The 19,782-nt window shown below is 47.1% G+C and overlaps 1 protein-coding gene across 3 annotated transcripts in view; it reads left to right on the forward strand.

Annotated features, from left to right (window-relative positions):
* Window positions 1-19,782, forward strand: part of GRB7 (growth factor receptor bound protein 7) — a 672,870-nt gene that overhangs the window by 421,972 nt on the left and 231,116 nt on the right. The window lies entirely within an intron of this gene.

A 19,782-nucleotide genomic window follows, 5' to 3' on the forward strand; every position in this document is an offset into this window, starting at 1 on the left:
CAGTCTTCTAGTTCTAATCAACCAAGCCCATTTTAAAAACTTAGCAACAGCGCAAACAATGGGAGGGGCTGTGTTAGTTAAGAGAATCCGGAGTGCAACGGAGTGCTGACGAGTACCCAGTTCTCTGCAGATGGGACCGAGCCAACGTGATCTGGGGCGACCGTAGTCCGGGCATTCAAAAAGAAAATGTGGCACCGTCTCTGGCTTGTCTTGACAGAGAGCACAGAAGCATGATGTAGGCTGGGATTTATTCCACCTCGAGCAGAAGTCGGCCAAGGGTAGGGTTCCTAACCGAAACTTAATGTACAAGGACCTATCCATAGCCACTGATATAATGTCCATGTACGGCTCATACATGACAGCGTCTTTAATCAGCAGAAAAGCTGCGGTGGTTTTGCAGTGCTGCTGGCTTCTCAAGCGCTTCATACAGACCCACTCCCAGAAAAGTTTTTTTAAGATCTCCTTCGGAGGAGCGGAGTGGTTTCGCCAGCATGAGTCCAGGCCTAGGTCCCCTAAAAGTTGTTTTATATCCTTCAGCCATTTGATGCGATGCCAACCGTCAGAATGCATCACCTCTGCCAGACCATTGGCATAGGATTTTAGCTCCGGGACCCTCCACAGACGTGCCCAAAGCAAAAGGGGTCGAAGCCGAGCCTGGTCCCTTATGGCTTTGCAGCCAGTGTCCATGAGCACTGGGATGGTCGGGCTACTCGATGGAATGGCAAGGAGATCCTTGATGAATTTATTTTCAGCCTTGCTCAGTGAGTCGACTTTGCCCGAGCCCCACAGTTCCGCTCCATAGAGTGACGCAGGGACCGCACGTGCTTTGTATATCTCAAGTAGAGGGGCAACACAATGTTTTGAAGAGTTGTTAAACTCCTTAAGAATAGCGCCCCCCACCCTTTTGTGGGCCAATGTCATTTTGTCAATGTGGGCGGTCCAGCTCATCACATCGTTCAGTCGGATTCCCAGATAATCAAATTCTGCCACTCTTTCTAGGGGTATGGAGTTCAGGATGGGAGGGCGGCCAAGTTTGCGAGGTGGATGTATAACTAGGTACTTGGTCTTATCTACATTAATAACTAGGCCCTTAGTGGTACAGAAGTCCTGAAAGCGGTTCAGCAGTATCTGGAGGCCTTGGGGGGTTTTAGAGATGAGGAGGGTGTCGTCGGCGAACAGCAAGGTTGGAATTTTTACTCCTCCCAGGGTGGGAGCGTCTGCTGGTTCGCCCAATAGGTGATCTACCACCCCGTTAATGTAGAGGGAGAATAAGGTAGGGGCCAGAACGCAGCCCTGCCTTACTCCCCTCTCGACCCTGATCTTGTCGGTCTTTTCCCCATTCAACCCCCATCTAACCTGGGCATAGGTGTTGGTGTGCAGGTTGATAAGGAGGTTTAATATGTACGGGGGCATCCCTAAACCGTGAAGGACCCTCCAGAGTTCCTCCCTGGGTACCAGGTCAAAGGCAGTCTTGAGGTCAATAAAGGCCAAGTAAAGACTGCCTTTGCCCAGCACCACCACCTTCCAGTATACTAACAAGAGCCTGAAGACCTGTTCGATGGTTCCTGTACCTGAGCGGAACCCGGCTTGCATATCGGACAGGATGTGATTATCGTCCACCCATTGGGAGATCCTCCCCAAGATGACTTTCCCCGCCAATTTCTGGCTTGAATCTATTAGGCTTATAGGCCTATAATTCCCGGGTAAATCCCGACTGCCCTTTTTGTAGATGGGGACCACCTCCGCACCTCTCCAGGAGTCTGGCACAGGGCCTCCCCCAATGATTGCGTTGAGGAGTGCAGAAATTAGTACCCCCCATTCTTCCGGATAGGCGCGGAGGATATCGCCTGGTAATCCATCCGGACCAGCTGCTTTCAATGGGACCAGGGTTTTAATCTGCTTTGTTACATCCAAGACAGAAAAAAGTTCCAGGTCACGAGCTAGGATAAAGGGTGGGAGGTTAAAAGTATCGTTAAGTGGGCCTTCAACAGCAGAGTAAAGTTTTTGGAAGTGAGAAAACCAAGTCTGGGCATTGATGGTACAGGTCCTCCGGGTATCGTCAGGACGGTTCCTTTTGCCCACCAAGTCCCAAAAACCTTTGGCATCTTTCCCACGACTGGCAGACAGGAGGTCCTGCCAGAAATTAACCTCCCACTCCCTCCTTGCATTTTTTTGGCAGAGTGCATAGTATCTTCTTGCCTCCCTAGCCTTGGATGGTAATTTGGACTTGACTGCCTCGATAAGAAGTGACTTCGCCTCCCTACACTTCTGATTGTACCAGCCCTGTCCCGATCGTGAACCTGGTTTCCTTCTGCTCGAATTAGCTGGAATTACAAAGAGGTCACTAATAGCCTTAGTTATGACGCAGTACCTAGGTTCCACCTCCATCAGCCCTTCCTCTTGGGGGTCGAGATTGACTAGGGCTGAAGCAAGGAGCTGCCTAATGGCAGAAGTTTTCTCCTCTGAAAGTGCCAACTTCGCCCACTTTAGACGTCGTCCACAGTTTGTAACCACTGACAGGTCCGGGGCGGGGTTGCTAGAAAATCTACTTGCGGTGATACTAAGACACCTGTAGGACAAGGTGAGGGACAGGAGATTGTGGTCACTCTCTACCGATGGTACAATCACCATGTCCTCCACCATGCTCCACAGGTGTATGTCAAGGAGAAAATAGTCGATCCGTGACATGTGCCCTGGCCTGTTGTAGGTGTGGGCCCCTGCTTTGTCGGACCTTGTCCTGCCATTGGCAGCCCTGAGACCAAACTCCAAAGCTAGTGAGTTGATCTGGAGGGCCACTTCTGTCCACTTTTTAATAGGACTAAGCTCGAGGGTCGGAATCCCCCACCCACTATCATGCTCCTCTTGGTCTGATAGGATTTCTAGATCCAGAGGCTCGAAGGTGCAGTTCAGGTCACCCGCCAACAGGGTACATGACCTATGTGAAGATAAGCGGAGCTGAGCTTCCAGACAAGCTATTACTGGGGATTCTCTACCCCCCTTTGTGCCTCGGGCGTAGATGTTAAAAATGTTTAAGATGACTCGGCCCTGGGAATTTCTCAACAGTATATTAAGGAGATCCGGGCAATTAGTGTCCCGCTCCACCACCCTGCAATTAAGATTTGAGGCCACCCAAATAAGTAGGCCACCCGAAGGGCGGCCCCTACCAGTTGCACTATGTACTGCCGGCAAAAAGTGGGTGGAATATCCCGCCTTGTGTAGGGGCACCCGGCTCCAGGTTTCCTGGAACAGGCATATGGAGTATTGCTCCACAAGCTCGTTCCAGTCCGGCAGTGCTAGCTTCCTCTCGAGGCCCGCCACATTCCAGCTGAAAACCCTAATCGGGGGGTCCGTCACAGCCGTAATGCGACAATCCTCGACAGGGAGCGGTATGTCCAAAACACCCGCACCAGGGAGGCCAGCCAGCAGGTTAAAAGGTGCCTCGGTCACCCCTTGCTCTTCTACAAGCTCGGCTATAGCCTGAATTTGCGATGAGGACGAGTGGCTATTTGTTTTAAGGTAAGGTATTGGGACAACAGCAGGGCTCGGAGCCACAGGGACCTCCCCGGAAACATCCCAGAGTCAGCAACCCCAGGATTCCCAGTTCGGTATCACTGGAGCCTGGAATGGCCGCTGTGGGAAAACTCCCAGGGGAGAGTGGCCGTGAATGGTATTCTCCACAGGAATTTGGCCCCCAGAACTGCTGATGTGGGTGGGTTGCCCGGGGTGAATGGGGGAAGAGTTCGTAATGGACCGGGGGTAAAAGAATGTTAAGTCGACGACTTCGATACCCGTTCCAACCGTGGATTGTCCTTGGGAGCATATCAGATGGGCAACCCTGACATCTTGGAAATTTATCACCACGCAATCCCCTTCGAGAGATTTTTTCCCGTTTCCAATCCATCCCACCCTGCGTACACCAAGAATAATTCCATCCACTCCTGAAGGCAAGGGCCTGTAGGCTCTCAGCCAGTGGATGACCTTATTCTTAAGTGACTGATGGTTTTCCTGCTGGGTACTCCCGATAGGGGGGACTTTGGTAAGGATAACAACGTACGGGTGGCACTCAGGGGGGAGGTTAACTGGGGGACACTTTCGTCTTAGATTCTCAGGAGAGCCTGAGGGAGGAGGGTTTGTAGGTGGGACAGGAATGGGTATAGCCTTAGGGGTTGATGCCAAGCCACCAGTTGTAACAAGGGAATCGGCCCCAGTTTGTGAAGTTGGGGCCGTTCCTCCCTTCTGATGTTGCCTTAGGCCTTGAGTAGGCGCCAGGGTTGTTACTACTGGGGGAGGGATAGCATGCACTTGGGCTGTATGGGTGGAGACATTCGACCTTTTCTGCCTAGGGCCATCCTGAGGGGCAACCGCGACAGTCTTCCCAGAGGCTGGTCGCTTAGGCGGCGGCGGCAGCTGCTCTCCTGAAGGGGGTGTCTCTGTAACCTCTATCCTAGTGTTCTTATCTATCCTGTCTGTCTTATCCTCACTGAGCTTTGGCTGAAGTTTGAACAGGGTTTTGAGGGAAAAGAAATTATCCCTGGTTGCCTGTTCAAAACAGTCAAGCCTATCCCCCAACCTCTTAACTTGGTCAGTAAGTGGTACCAAAAGAGACCTGACCAGCTTCTCGATTGACTCCAGAGAGGGACCCACATTGGCTAGGTTAGACGCTGATGGGACCAGCAAGGAAGGTAGTACTGTGTCAACTGCAATTGGAGCGGTAATGGGAATCCCTGAGACTACAGGACCTACGGCGCCCGGGGAAGAAAGACCCCTCTGGGGCGGGCACCTAGCGTACTTAGTAAACGAGGGTGGACAGCCCTTTCGAGTGTGGATTGCCCTTTTCCCCTTCCTTTTGTTGAGCCCCTGGGTAGAACGAGACTTAGGGGGAGGTTGTGGGTCGAGAGCAGGAACATCAGGGTAGTGTTGGGACTGGTTGCCAGGTGGACATGCTATGGAAGACTCGGTGCAGGGCTCTGTAAGCACGGCACAAGGGCTGGTGGAGTGATTACCAGTCTGTGAGATTTCTGCCCCGTCTGTACCACCCTCTAATGGTGCAATGTAAGAATCCCCAGATAGGTCCCCAGGCAAACGTGCAAGGGAAGTAGAGTTTAGTGAGGACAACAGTATTGCTGGAGAAGTGCTTTTGAAAGGAGGAAAGTCAAGAGAAAGGCGCCGTTCTGATATGGCGAGTTCATTGTCGATGACAGCCGCCACCCTAGTAAGGAACTTGTCCATAGAGCCAAACATAGTGCCCCCAGGGGTATTTTCGCCGCCACCCCTCAAGGCCTTACCGGAGCGTGTTGACATGCTGGGTTCCGGCCCCACAGCGAGGCACCACGAACTGAAACCTGTACGGTGGATTTTAGGTGGGTGGCCCTGCCCTGCCGCCTCCTGCCCCGGACGGCCACAGACGGCCCGCCCTTTGCCCGGGCTTAGCCCGCGCGCGTCCCACGGGGCGGGAGGCGTTCCTCCGCTATGTAGCGCCTCTGGGCGCAGCCAGGCGTGTCAGCGGTGCGCCGGTAGTCCCAGGGTCACCTGGGTATTGAAGTTCCTAGCCGTTGCCCTCACGGCGCTGTCAACGAGCAGAGAGCCCCACAGCCGTTTCCCTCACGGCAGGAGCGTTTGTCATGCAGGTCCGGTAGTTGAAAAGCACCCCGCTTGAGCGCTCAGCGCTCCTCCGCTATGTAGCGCCTCTGGGCGCAGCCAGGCGTGTCAGCGGTGCGCCGGTAGTCCCAGGGTCACCTGGGTATTGAAGTTCCTAGCCGTTGCCCTCACGGCGCTGTCAACGAGCAGAGAGCCCCACAGCCGTTTCCCTCACGGCAGGAGCGTTTGTCATGCAGGTCCGGTAGTTGAAAAACAACCCGCTTGAGCGCTCAGCGCTCCTCCGCTATGTAGCGCCTCTGGGCGCAGCCAGGCGTGTCAGCGGTGCGCCGGTAGTCCCAGGGTCACCTGGGTATTGAAGTTCCTAGCCGTTGCCCTCACGGCGCTGTCAACGAGCAGAGAGCCCCACAGCCGTTTCCCTCACGGCAGGAGCGTTTGTCATGCAGGTCCGGTAGTTGAAAAGCACCCCGCTTGAGCGCTCAGCGCTCCTCCGCTATGTAGCGCCTCTGGGCGCAGCCAGGCGTGTCAGCGGTGCGCCGGTAGTCCCAGGGTCACCTGGGTATTGAAGTTCCTAGCCGTTGCCCTCACGGCGCTGTCAACGAGCAGAGAGCCCCACAGCCGTTTCCCTCACGGCAGGAGCGTTTGTCATGCAGGTCCGGTAGTTGAAAAGCACCCCGCTTGAGCGCTCAGCGCTCCTCCGCTATGTAGCGCCTCTGGGCGCAGCCAGGCGTGTCAGCGGTGCGCCGGTAGTCCCAGGGTCACCTGGGTATTGAAGTTCCTAGCCGTTGCCCTCACGGCGCTGTCAACGAGCAGAGAGCCCCACAGCCGTTTCCCTCACGGCAGGAGCGTTTGTCATGCAGGTCCGGTAGTTGAAAAGCACCCCTGGATGCTGTATCTGGCATCTGTGCCGGTTGTAGTTGGGATCACTGGAGTTTAGAGAACTGTCTGGAATGCTGTATTTGGGATTACTGAATGCTGTAGTTTGCACGTCTGATTGTTGTAGTTGGGTTCACTGCACATAGGAGTTTAGAGAGCTAGAATATTTGGGATTGCTGGGTGCTGTAGCTAGCACCTGTGATTGTTGTAGTTGAGTTCACTGCACACTGTAGTTTAGAGAGCTGGATTGCTGTTTTGGGGATTGCTGGACGCTGTAACTTGCACCTCTGCCTGTTGTAGTTGGGATCACTGCAAACTGGAGTTTAGAGAGCTGGAATGCTGTATTTTGGATTGCTCGATGTTGTAGCTAGCACGTCTGATTGATGTAGTTGCGTTTACTGCCCACTGGAGTTTAGAGAGCTGGAATGCTGTATTTGGGATTGCTGGATCTGTAGCTGGTACCTCTGCATGCTGTAGTTGGGATCACTGCGCACTAGTTTAGAGAGCTGGAATGCTGTTTTTGGAACTGCTGGACGCTGTAACTTGCACCTCTGCCTGTTGTAGTTGGGATCACTGCGCACTAGTTTAGAGAGCTGGAATGCTGTATTTGGGATGCTCTAGATGGTTTCTCTGCATGCCTTAGACTGGATGGCTGCATGCAATAATTTTAATCTTTGCATGCTGTAGCTGAGAGTGCTGCATACATGTATTATATATATTAGACTTTAAATGGCACATTCTACATCCGATGATTCACTTAATCGTAATTGCATTAATACAGCGTTTACTACCGCTGATGAGGCGTCAAAGCACTTTTCTACGAGTAGCCCTCTACTTTGGAACACAAAAAAGTATTAGTGGTTAATTATTGCATAGGGAAATATGAAATTAATTTGAGCAGTGGACATGTGAGTCTGTTAGTTAGATGGAACAGGATAGCGGAGGGATAGAAGAGGGAAGGGTCTAGAAAGTGTTTATTTGGGGATCCTATGAGTAGGAGGAGGTGTGGGATAAGTAAAGGAGAGATGGAGGAGGGAAGAGTCTCTAGAAGTGGATTAGGGAGGGGACGAGGTATTGGATGAATCTAGGATGGATATGTGTGGGAAAGGGTTTAGAAAGGCTTGTTTGGGAGATAAGCACTTATCAGATGGCTATCCCGCCACTCTGAGGGGATACTTGCAACATTAGAGACCTTTGGTTGTAAGTAGTTTGCCATGCAATCTGTTATGTAAAGCTGTCACAAGCTGTTACACAGTCTGTAATACCACATGTCCTTAAGAGGTTATGCAGTTGGCCATCTAGGCAGTCATGCAGATGATTGCAGAGGCATCATGCAGCGATCATGTGAGTATACATCCACCATCTGGTGATGGAGGCACCAGATATCAAATTATTGGGTAGATGCAGTAGCCAGCTCAGGCAACAACGAGCAGTGTCTGTAGAAGGAGAGTATTAGGTTAACTGAAGAAGTAGTGACTGAGTATGATTTATAAAAGGAAAACTCCGGCAAACAGGACCATTGGGGCTAAAGCCCAATGCCAATCTTGTAAAAGAGATTTGCCTGCCAACAAGAGTTGGCAGTGCCACTCAGTTCGACTAAACGACAGAGGAGTTGGCCAGGGCATGCAGCGGTTACGGGCCGCCAGAGAAAGGACCGTTGACTCCACCCAGCAACTTGGCGAGCACTGGATACAGGCAGCCAGGTAAATGTAAATCCGTATTTGTCAAGCGCGAACTACTCACCCTTACGAGTCTCAAGGCGCTGGGGGCTGTCATGGAAATTATGTGAGCTATTGCCTGGAGTCACATGGTGCTGAGCTGCCGCCAGAGCCGGGGATCGAACCGTGAACCCTGTGTTCCGAAGTCAGATGCCATGGCCGCTGCACCACACCTCTCCACTAAATGCCCATTGAGTCCAACCAGCAATGATAAAGGTGCAGCACAAGGCGAGCAAAGGACATAGGCAGCCAGGTAAGTACCCAGTGGTTCCACCCAGCAGCAAAAGAGGTGCAGCACTTGGTGAGCACTAGATAGGGGCAGCCAGGTAAATGCTCATTAGTTCCACTCAGCAGCGACAAAGGTGCAGCGCTCATCGAGCAATAGATAGAGGCAGCCAGGTAAATGCCCATTGGATCCACCCAGCAGCGACAGAGGTGTAGCACGTGGCGAGCACTGTATACAGGCAGTCAAGTAAATGCTCTATGGTTCCACCCAGCTGCAACAGAGGTGCAGCACTCGGTAAGCACTGGATGTGGGCAGCCAGATAAATGCCCATTGGTTCGCCCAAGCAGTGAAAGAGGTGCAGCAGATGTCGAGCGCCGGACACGGGCAGCCAGGTAAATGTCCTTTGGTTCCACCCAGCAGTGACCGAGGTGCAGCACTTGGTGAGCAGTGGTTACAGGGAGCCAGATAAATGTATATATCAGTCACAAATAAGCGAAAGAGAAACTCATGGTCTATAAACAGATGCATCTGAGACATGTTTATTGGTGAACAGGTTGTTCGTCACCAGCCTGTTTCTGGGTGGCACAGGTGTGAAGATGGTAGACTCGTTTATTCTTAATAGCATTGGTGGAACTTGCCCTGGCAAGCAGGGGTTCTGCTCCAGCCAAGCCCCTTCCTTGCTGTAGTTTTGATCACTGCTTGCAGTACTTTCCTTTCCTGTACACTGCAGGTAGGTTTGCTATGTGCTGTAGTTTGTGGATCCTCGTGTTGTGATTACTGTGCACTATACCTTAGATCCCTGCGTGCTAAATTCGGAATCTCGGCGTTCCGCAGGGTAGGTTGCTGCATGCTGTCAGCTATAACAGGACCCTGGCTAATCCTTTAATGACTTTTCCTGGAGACTGGCCCACTTGATGGCCCTAAGAGAGTCGTGGCAGCTAAGACGCAAAGGTTTACGTGCAGAAAGTCATGAGGTCTGACAAAGTATCTCAGGTAATCTGTTGTTTATTCTATTGAATCTCTGTTTGACTTCCAAGTGTGTGCAGTGAACCTGGCCTCAGCTACACAGCATAGAGGACCAGTCACATTCTTTGGGGATCTCCCCTTTGAAACTATATCAAATGTGGCCCACACAAAGGCAGGCCCTGCACCTGTGGCCCATCTAATCAGTGACTTCTTGCACCCTCAGAAGTCTATGTTATGTTTTGTTGAGTTATTGCAAGGTCAGAATGAATGTATTAATTGAGCTGAAACGTCCATCAAAATATAATGGTGTTAAAATGTAATAATATCCTTGATCACGCGAGCACAGAAAGAGAGCAAAGGTGGTATGAAGTTAAAACAAAGAACAAGGCAGGGAAATCCCAGAAATTTCATTGATTAAAAAAGACACATTTTGAGAAATGTTCTAAAGGCTAGGAGGAATGTCTTGCTTTATAGCATTGTTGGCAAGTTATTCTGATGTTTGGTTGCTTCAGTGTTTCCGTTAGTTTGTTGGGTATCCTGAGACAAAACAAACGAAATTTCCATAGTTAAACTTGGACTGCATTTCAAGACCTCGTGTGTTAAGTCATTTACATAGATTGTAAATATATAAGGTATGTATGTATAATGATGTCGTCGACAATGTGATGTTAAATACTGTGGATCAGGTATGTCAATTGATTTTCAAGTTGCCTCTAAATGCATAGATCATTGTATTGTATGTTTTTACTGCCAGTACATTTTTTTTTAAAACTTGGACTGAATTGGGGCATTGGCTATGGGAATATAGTGTTCCTCATTAATGTCCATTAGAACATTCTCGATGTTCTTTTGTTGATCCCAGCAGGTGTTGGACAACTTTCCCTCTGTGGCTCTAATGGCAAGTCGGCGTTATTGTAGGTGCCCAGATTACATACTAAACTTGATTAAATTAGATGGAAACCCATAACTTTAGGCCATCGACATGGATTGTAATTATCAAAAAGTTTCTGTTGCCAAGTAACACAGTATTAGTTGGGTTTAATGTAAAGAAATGATTGGACATCCACCTACCACCACGGCCAATGACGTTCTGGTAGGCTTTCCTTTTCCCAATCTGCTAAGTATCATCTACATAAATGTAATACTCAGTTTTGATAGAGTCTCATAGTGTGACTAAAGGCAACAAATATTTTGAAATGGAGGTGGGACAAATACGAGGCCTGTGTGACAGTACAGCTGATTGTATTGGGTTTAGCGTTCAAAGGATGCAAAGAAGCGGTTTGTGGTCCTTTACAAAGGAATCAATCCATTTAGGCCTTAGTCCTGGAGTGCCAGTTTTACTGAGACAGGTCAATAAGGTGGATTACGTTATGGTGTAAAAGGATGAGGACATATCTAGAAGAACCACAACCCCGAAACTACAACCTTCAACCAGCCTCCTCAAATCCTTCGTAATCGAGGTAATGCCAAACTCACTAGCGCTGCCTGGGCGTAACCGGGCCTGAGAGGAGTTTACTATCCATTACCTTCAATGCATTTATAATTTTGCTAATACAATCTTCTAAGTATCTTACTTAGAAATTGAAGCCCTGAGATGAGTCAAAAGTTGTTCAGATCACTGGCTAAATGTGAAGGATGTTTGAGCAGTGGCTTGAGTTTTGCAGTTTTGTAGAGAAAGCGGGTATCTGTCGAGAAATTAGAACGCAAAATTAAATATGTCTTAAGCAATCAGAACTGAGGGGTCGAACGAGAAGCTTAATAATTCTGGCACAGCAGAGTTCGGACAGGGAGCCTGACAGACCGCTTTGGGCAACAACTCCTTTGAGTACCATGACCGAGATCAGCTTTAAAACAAAGACAATCCCGTTAGCTGTTGGATCGAGAATCGAAGTCGCTACATTTGCCAAACAGAATTGTAACACAGGATTTAGTCTGCTGTTTTGGGTCTTCTCCTCAAGAAACTGGCTAGACACCTACTTAGCTCTTTAGAATGGGGGATGGAGCCCTATAAAGCAGTTGGAGACGTAAAGTCGACAATGATTTCTGTAAAGCTCCTTTGCCAAATTGTCTACTTGGTTGAAGCAATCGGCGAAGAAAGCAGTCTTGGCCGTCTTAACTTCTTATTCCTAAATTGGGAGTTGATATTTTTGGGTCGGGTTGGAAGGATGTCCTAATTTCCTTTTAATCTGATGCAACCTAAGTTCGTATCTAGCAAGTTCACTTATGTATCAGTTGATAATGGAGAAGTTATCTGGACCTAATTCATCTATATAGGATTATTGCCTTCTTTCAACCAGGTTTCAGCCAAAGAAAACCAAATTGTAGAGGTTGTATTGATCTACTGTTGCCTGTGTTTTTTACTGGCTACATAACAATATCTGTAGATCATGTTCGTTCGAATGGTTTGGCAGCCACTACAATTACACTTTTAAAAGGGGAACACGATGTTAAAGGTTTTCAACTTTAATTCTTTGATACAATTGTTTCCTTGGCAACAGTGAGGCAATGGGAGATAGTGCGATAGTGCTTGCTGTATACATTTTCATTTTTTTGCGTCTTTGACTGCTCCTTCCCCAGGAAAGCATGGTTTTATAGCGATTGTGCCCCATGGAGGATGGTGGCGGTTACACTTGGGTGGAAAACAGCACAACTAGAGCGCCATCCCGACTTCCACAGCGACATCCTGGAGAAGAGACCCAAGATGTAGGGGGAAAATCCACAGAGCAGGCGAAAGTACAGTCATTGGATAAGCAAGCAAAATCATAAGTTCCAACTCAATTTTCCAGATTGTAAAGTTGGGATATGTGATGGTACCGCAATAAAAAATTATGTCTGAAGGTGGCTCAGTCCCCACAACCAGTATCAGTAAAATAGCCCAGCTACAAATTAGTTGTGAGATTAAGTACCACACAAATAAATATTCAGCACAGAACCTGGACTGTGAGTAGCAGTGGGCTTCTTCCTTCCGTCTCTTTTTTAGTCGATGTGGGAATTTATTGGTAACTGGAACATTACGTCTTTCTAGGCTGAGTGGCTACCAGCTTTAGCAGGGTTACCCCATCACAACCGTGACGGATATCCCGTCCATCGGATTACGATTCCATTATATTCTATGGAACTTGTAATACGGCGGACGGGATATCCGTCACATTTGAGACAGAGTATCCCTCTTATGCCAAATCGTAAATGAGCCCTTAATATGAAATGGCAGCTGGTAATGTGTCTGTTGCTTCTTCATATACGTCTGTACTCTTCCTTACATGGCCTTGTCCCAAAGAGGTTGGTCTAACCAGATATTGTAATTGGAATGATCACAGAAAGATCCTCCCACTTCCTAAGACTTACAATTTAAGTCTGAACTTTAGGTGAGGCCACTAGATGCTATTTTGAAGTGAAAAGAGTGCAAATGGAAGGAACTCCCATCTACGCCAGACACATCTTGCTATGGAGAGAAGCCATGGCTCCTTGGCTGAGAGCTCGCACAGGCCATGGATATGAGTTTCCTCAGACATCTGAAGAACAGGAAAGGGGACTGTGCAGAGCTGGCCTTGATCAAAGAGCCAGTCTGCTGTTCCCCCTCTCCTGAAGCGAGATGGGAGACCACTGACGTGTTTACACCGGCCTGATGTATGTATACAACAGAGCGCTGGAAAATGCGACCTGTGTCGAGAGACATCACTAGTCCGTAGCCCTTTGATGCTGCTGCAAGGCGGTTAGTGTAGCTCCTGGAGGCCGAAGATTGTCAAGCTTCTAGCTAGTGGAGTATGAGCAAGAGAATGCTTGACATGTTTTAACATTAGTGTTAAAAATTCTGCTCCTTTAATGCATTGTTGCGCCATCGCTTCTAGCGCTGGGTGTCTTTGAAAAGAATGCATCTAAATGGGGAACCTGCGGGCTAGGGACTCACGGCCTCCCCGGAAGTGTATGTTGTGCAACAACTTCCGGTTGCATGAATGTACTGAGTCAGAAGGGCTTTTCCACAGTTTGCCATTTGTTCTAATTAGCAGCATCTTTAAGACGCCCTGCTCTGGGGAGCGGCTCTTGTGTTATGGCCCTGATTTTGTTTTAAGCACTGTCGCTGTGTTTTACTTTATTTGGTGGATAATATTTAAGGAAACTTCAATGTTTATTTTTTGAAGTTGAAAGCCTAGCTAACGCGTGTGGCCGTTCGTTGGGTACATGTTTTCTGGTTCAACTGTGCCTGTGTGTGTTTAATGTCTGTATGTACTGTAACTCCCCCCCCCCTCCCCCCATGAGTACCGGTACTACAGCCCATTACACAGTAAAGGGTGTTTTGCAGCACCCACAAAGCGCTACAAGCGGGCTGCCACTCTTGCTGTACGTGTAAAGCTCCTCAGAGGACAGGTGGTCATCCAGTATCCCAGCGCGCACTATGAGCGGCCTGCAGCAGAAAGAGAGGCGCAGATTCATGATCAAAATTCCAGGGGTAACAAAAGTGACTTTAAGCTCCATTCACAGGGTTGACACCTCGTGTAATCCCCAGCCAATCACCTGCCTCGTGATAATTGGTGCAGGGATAGGGTAAGCGTAAGAAGTGGAAAATTCAAATAGGCAACAAGACTAATGGGATCCATTACATTTTTTGTTCCTTCTGCTGCCTTATTTTCTCTGGAATCCATGGTGACCAAAGGGAAGTGCTAGATATACAAAAAAGTAGCCCCAAGCGAAAGTCCCGTTATGCAAGCATAATCTTGTGTAATTTTATGTTTCTCTTGTTACACGAAATTCATGAAATTACATCATTTTAACACAGGAACGGCCAGAACGCGAGTGGCTGTTGTTCACCGCACTTGTATTTTTTGCACCAATATTTTAGTATGTGTCTTTGCAGCTAAAATGGACACAAAGGATGCTCATGTCCATAATGGACACAAGGATGCCTTTCAAACTAAAATATAAGGGTCCTTTAAACAAAACTGTAATGTATACGTGGGGAGCTTTGTTGTGCTTATTCATATCATTACACATGTGGGAAAAAAGTTCATAGCTTAACTCCGGACATGTAGTTACATATGAAATAACATTGCAAAATAAAAGTGCATTCAAAGGGAGATCAAATTACGGTAATGAGAGGTTGTGTAATAGTGAGTCAAGCAGTTACTCACATCCAAAATATAAACAATCGCCCACGTCTTACAGAGACAACTAACCGTTCCTTAGCTTAGGTTGTTGTTTCGCTTCTTTCACTGTCAAGGCTGAAACTCCATCTGTTCAGCAGATAAGGCTGGAGGGCCTGGCATGGTCTGACAGTGAATAGCTGGTGCTGCAATAGAAAAGATAGTGAGTCAAACCACGCTAGGCTAGGATTCTCAATGATTGAATCCATTGTCCCTGTTGAGACCTCCTGTTTAGACGGTCCTCCGTTTGCTTATCCAGGAAGCTTCCCATTTGTGGAGTGTGGTTTTGTAATTTGCATCTCTTCATTTTCACGTTTTTAATGCCTTGGAACCTAATGTTCCTGCCATGATTTTTTTCATAAGCAAAAAGTCACTTATTGCAACTTGTACTCTCTCTTGCGCTTTGGCATTTGTCCGATATCATGAGGTTAGAGTGTTTCTGGTTATTTTTCTGTCAGTTACTGTTTGTGGTTTTCTGTCCATGTCAGCTGTTTCCATAATTTTGTATTGCTTTTAACAGGCTTGTATTTCGTAAAGGTGTGACACCTGTGAATGTGCACCCACCATTAGCTATGACAGCTCAGTTTTTTTCCATTTCTATAGGGATTCGTTTGCTGCAATGGGTATGATCTTCAACACGTGATGATGTTATTATATGCCACGCTGACAGTACTTTGGGTTTTGATTTTATTTCAGCTTTCCTCACAAACATTCAGTCATCCTTCCCTACCCATGTAGTTAGCACTGGTTTGGTCCAAAATTTATTCTCCCTGAGTACCAAATCGATCCCCACCGAAACCAGGAAGTTGGTCACCCAGGCCCTCGTCACCAGCCACCTGGACTACGGGAACACACTCTACGCTGGAACCACAGCCAAACTCCAGAAAAGACTACAGCACATTCAGAACAGAACGCCTCAGCACGACTCATCCTGGACATCCCTCGCCACAACCACATCTCCGCCCACCTGAAAGACCTACACTGGCTCCCCGTCAACAAGAGGATCACTTTCAGACTCCTCACCCACGCACACAAGGCTCTCCGCGACACGGGCCCGAATTACCTCAACAGCCGCCTCACCTTCTACACACCCACCCGCCAGCTCCGCCAGCCTCGCCCTCACCTCCGTCCCACGCATTCGCAAATCCACCATCGGAGGAAGATCCTTCCCCTACCTGGCAGCCAAGACATGGAACTCCCTCCCCACTCACCTTCGACTGACCCTGGACCATCTCTCCTTCAGGAAACAACTCAAGACCTGGCTGTTCGAGCAGTAGCGACCCTTCCCCCCTCAGCGTCTTGAGACCCTTACGGGTGAGTAGCGCGCTTTACAAATTTGTTGATTGATTGATTGATTGATTGAATTTAGACCATTGAGGGAAACAAATATAAAGAATCAAACATCAAATCTAAAATATTGAAAGGTAAGTATGGATTGACTATATCTAAGTCCACATATATGTATATTGAGAATATATATGTATTGTCAAGGTAGATAAATGTGGATTTATGTATAGGAAATATAAACTTCCTCTATATGCACTGAATATTGTGGACAAAATATTTAAAGGTATCTCAATAGTCTTCGCCTCGATATTTAGTAGTAAAATCAGTCCATAACATAGCCAGGTTGTGAGGTGGGACTTTTGCCTTCATATTTCCCTATTGAGGGGCTGGTTAAAAGTGGGAGCATCCTTTCAAAACACAACCTGTGCAAACCAATATGACGACTTGCAGCCTAGTAAGAAGTTTCAGTGGGAGGAAATGTATTTTTGGATGAAGTGAAGGTGCCACCACCCACATATATGGTCATTCTTATTTGGCTAAAGACAAGGCTTGAAGAATTCTATAGGTCTGTACTTCAGGACGGTATGATTTCCATTCCTGATTCACGCCATGAGTGCAGCACAGTCTACTCCAGTCAGTACTTGTATAGCACCTTAAACCTAAAAAGGTATCCATGGACTTGCACTTGTCCCAGAGATCGGGCTAGTTGAACAGCCAGGTTTTGGTGAAAGATTTTTATATTGTTCAAATGGATGGATGCTTGTATTATGGTCTTCCAGTGGCCCTCGTGGGTAAGGAGATTAGATTTCTTTAGAATTTTCAAGAGAACAAACACACTGGAAGAGATGGTTTGGGAGGTATTCTCCTGAAATGATACAATTATACAAAAACTGATGCCTGAATTCTTGGAGAAAAAGGTAGGCTAGGGTTTGGGTACAAGTTTGTATGGCCAATAATTCAAATTCCAAATAGACTAGTCACTGAAAACAGCTTCAGTTTTGGAAGAATTTAGTGTAAGGAAGTGTTGAGGAAGTTTGAGACTTTAACTCTGCTATCTTTTGAAATGCATTGCCTACATCTTGGCTGCAGATCTAGGATGTCTCCTTAAAAAATGACAATCAACGGAGTGTCATCTGCATATGTGAAGTAAATAAAGCCAGTAGCCAAAGGGGTGTGATATACATATTAAACCAAATAGGGCTCAATGCTGAGTCCTAGAAATCCCCCATATTGAAGATTTTTAAGGTTGGACTGTTAAGGAGGTAGAAGATGGATCAGAGCCACATAACAGCAGTGTTTAACTATGGCTTTCATTAAGTGATGGAGCAAAATACAGTGGGAGTATATGTTGATGGCAGCAGACAAATACAGAAGAATAAGAATAGCAAAATTTCCAGAGTTTAGATGGAGACGGATCTCGTTCAGAACAGACGCCAAGACAGATTGAGTACTAAAGCCAGGACAAAAACCTGATTGGTGCGTGTAATAATATTTTGAAAATTCCAGATAAGCAGAAAGTTTTGTGTTCACATATGATTTGAAAAATTTTGATCACCATCTTGAAATTCCATGCTTGCCAAGGCCAAACCTGATGGCTTTGCAAATGCTTGTTTGAATTTAAGGCCAACCAGCTACTTTGTATCCACTGCTGCGCCCGTCCTCTAACAAGGCACTTGTATTTACTGGTAGACTTGTGCTGCCAATTCTTCCAACACAGTTTAATTGTAATTGCACTAAATACCAGGGCAAGCACGCTCCCTTTGTCCGCCTCCGTTGACATGTGAAGGCCTTATTGTTCTCATGGTAACTTTCAAACACACCCACTATTATTAGGTGGACGCTAAATGGACAAGTTGTGTTTAGTGTCACTTCGTATCAACGCCCTGGTAATCCTGTTAAAAGTAGACTTCAACCTGTTGGTGGGGAGACCTAAAGTCAAGCTGGCAACAGTGCTTTTGGAACTTCTACCTTTGTCCCTAGCCGCAAGCTGTAATAAACTACATTGATTTATAACTTTCCATGTTACAAGAGGTCCTCAGTGCTGAGTGAACCTAACCAGAGCCCTCTTGATTGTACGCCTTGACTTCTGCAACATTGCCTACACTGGCACTGAAGAAAGGTATGATAGTCTGCAAAACAAGGTTATGTGGAATGTACATACAGATTCCACCACTGACAGCTAATGTAGTCCAGAACTACATTCCATGCACCATGTACAGGTGAAACCAGTGCAAAGGTGTTGGGTAGTTGCGGGACCCAGCTCCCTACTACTTCTGCCTGAACCCTCCTAGCAGCTCCTTCAACATGAAGCCATACAAGATAAAAACACATAGGTAGGTCAATGTGAAACCTGTGACTGAGACGCTGAAGAGCACCGAACCTGGAGTGGAATCCATCTTCAATTATTTATAGAAGCATCTGTTGAAGATGCTGCAGTGGAAACCAATTGAAAAATATTGTCCAGAAGATATCTGGTTGAAAGCTTTATTCGATATGCAAGATATCTTGAAAGCATGCATACATATAAAAACAACATTTCAAAACAGTAAATAGGTATGTCAACATTTAAATGCTAAGACAATAAAAATAGGATATGACCCTAGATAAATTAGCTAAAAAGAGTATTAAATTGAAATTGACAGTCTCTTGCAGCGAATCAACCATGAGCGTTTTAAAAATTTGGAAACACCGCAAACAATTGGAGGGGAGGTATCAGTCAATAAAATACGTAGTGCAACCAAATGCCTACGTGTTCCCAGACGTCTAAAAAGCGGTTTAAGCCAATATCTCCTAGGATTAATATAGTCCGGGCACTCAAAAAAGATGTGTGCTACCGTTTCTGGCCTAGTTGGACAAAGGGCACAGAAGGGCGATAGGTGAACACCGGATTTCCATTTTGACACAATGGCCCCGATCGGCAGGGTGCCTACCCTGAGCTTGAAGTACAGAGCCCTATTCGGTCCAGGTATGGTTCGTAGGCTACCACGTCCTTTATTTCCAAAAATGCTGCGAAGAAGATATCTTCAACCGTCAAATAGTGATTAAAGTTTACAGTATGATGGAAATTCTTGCTAAAGAATACCATTTTGGGGCACTTGCCGATCTGGATAGTAGATAGCGATAAACGACTATAGGACGGGGGATCCTCCAAAATCTGACTAGTGGACACTGATTCAAGAATATCACATGAGGAAATCTTCTCAATAGTGAATAGCCATTTAAGAAATACTGTATAACAGATTTCTGTGTTTCCGCCAAGTGTGTAGGTATTGAAGAATACCAGGCAGTGGTTTCTTCCAACATCTGCAAAGTTACTAGTGATTGAAAAATATCAGACTGCGGGTCTTTCAAAATCTGGAAAACAGATAACAGTGGAAAAATACTGGACATGGGATCGTCCCAAATCTGCATAGTTGATAGCAATTGCAGAATGTGAGACCAGGGATATTTCCAAATCTGGATAGAGGATAGTAACTGAAGTGTAACTGGCAGAAGATCTTCCAACGTCTGGATCGTGAATAGCAATTGAAGAACACCAGACAGAGGGAATATGTGACGTTACTACGCCACATATTACATCGCGGTAGGTAACAAAGTGGACGTTACATCGTCCGCATTATTACCATGCATGGCATTACAACGCAAGTCGTTTCTACAACTTTGAACTAGATGGCGCGCTGGACTTAGGAATAGTATAAATTACTATTCCTACTCCAGTTAGCGCGACAGCAGGGAATGTGTTGAACTTAAAATCCAGTACATTCCCTGGTGTCGCACGCCATCTAGCGCAAGTCGTTGAAATGACTTGCGATGTAATGTCATGCCTGGTAACTACGTGGACGATGTAACATTCGCGTTGTTACTAACGCGCGTGGTACTGACAGCGTTGTAAACTCTATCTCCCGACAGGGGTCCTTCCCAAAACTTCTGGATAGTTGATTGCGATTGCAGAATGTGAGACCAGGGATCTTTCCAA

Source organism: Lissotriton vulgaris, chromosome 5, assembly GCF_964263255.1.
Source record: "Lissotriton vulgaris chromosome 5, aLisVul1.2, whole genome shotgun sequence".
NCBI lineage: Eukaryota > Metazoa > Chordata > Amphibia > Caudata > Salamandridae > Lissotriton > Lissotriton vulgaris.